Raw genomic sequence first — 1,325 nt, forward strand, 5'->3', positions numbered from 1 at the left:
GGCGAGATTCCGGGTGCTAATCTGCAGATACTAGGTTCTAATCTGGTATATCTTATTTTGTATAAGGGGTGTGACTGTATTGTGCTGAAAGAGGAACCATACTGGCTGTTTTGAAATAGACACACAGTCTTGCAGGCTAATGGAATAAAAGAGCTATTTATAATGCATTTTAGAGGGACTGAGATATGCCTAGGAATTGCTTTCTCATTTTTATTTAATGAGTAAATGAAATTCTCATACATGACAGTGTCTTTACTCCCCTGATACTTATGTTGCTTCCATAGTTTGTTTCTTGGATGAACACAAAGTACAGACTCAATTAACATTTCGATTTCACTTTCTTTGAATATACATACAAATTGTGAGATTGCTAGATCATCTAGTAGTTTTATTTTTTCTAAAGATTTGCTTACATATTTTTAAAATTATGTGTGCATATGTGTGTCTGTGCATATGAGTGCAGGTTACAGTCCAAAGAGGGTGTAAGTCACTCTGTAGCTAGAGTTGCAGCTGTTTGTGAGTCACCCAGTGTGGGTGCTGGGCATTGAAGTTGGCAAGAACACTATGCACTCTTAGCCACTGAGTCATCTCTCCTGTTCTCCTATTTTTAATTCTTGAGAAAGCTTTCTGTTGTTTTCCATAATACCTATACTACTTTACATCCTCACCAACCAATACAAGATCAACAAAATAGTCACTGTAGGGCCCAGCCTTGACAAGTTCAATAGAGACCTAAATTTTATTTTACCCTAAGGCAATACCTGGTTCAGGAAAGATCACTCAGGCACCACCCAGGAACAGACCACCCAAGAGAAAATACCTAACATTCCAAAGCCCCCATGCACCCATCCCCCTTTCACCAGGACACCATGAGTGAAATAACTAATTTAAGCCTGCTGGAGAAGACAGAAATGAAAGAAAGCCTTGAAAAAATATTGAGAATTGCAAATTGAAAAAAAAAGGTATAAAAACAATTAGTAGTCACATGAATAATGCCCTGCTTCAGTTAGGGACCTAGGGGGCAGCTCCCACTCTGGAATAAGTGAAACCTGGGTGAACCTGAACCAGCTCTACAAAGAGGAAGGGAAAGGTGAGGGCCAAAAGCAAAACAAGAACCCAAACTCTAGGAGAAAACTACCCCAGTGGAGCATTTTGTCCCAATTCCCTGTGACTTACACCAAGGCAGTGTGAGCACACAGCCTTTGAGCTGCTCTAGCCTCTGGAGACAAAACATGGGTCCTCCCATTTTCCTAGCCAGCCCAGTACACATGGTACCAGCAAATTCATCTGAGTCCTGTGTTTACCCCTGTTATTATTTTTGTGGG

Source organism: Chionomys nivalis, chromosome 4 (assembly GCF_950005125.1).
Source record: "Chionomys nivalis chromosome 4, mChiNiv1.1, whole genome shotgun sequence".
NCBI classification, from domain to species: domain Eukaryota; kingdom Metazoa; phylum Chordata; class Mammalia; order Rodentia; family Cricetidae; genus Chionomys; species Chionomys nivalis.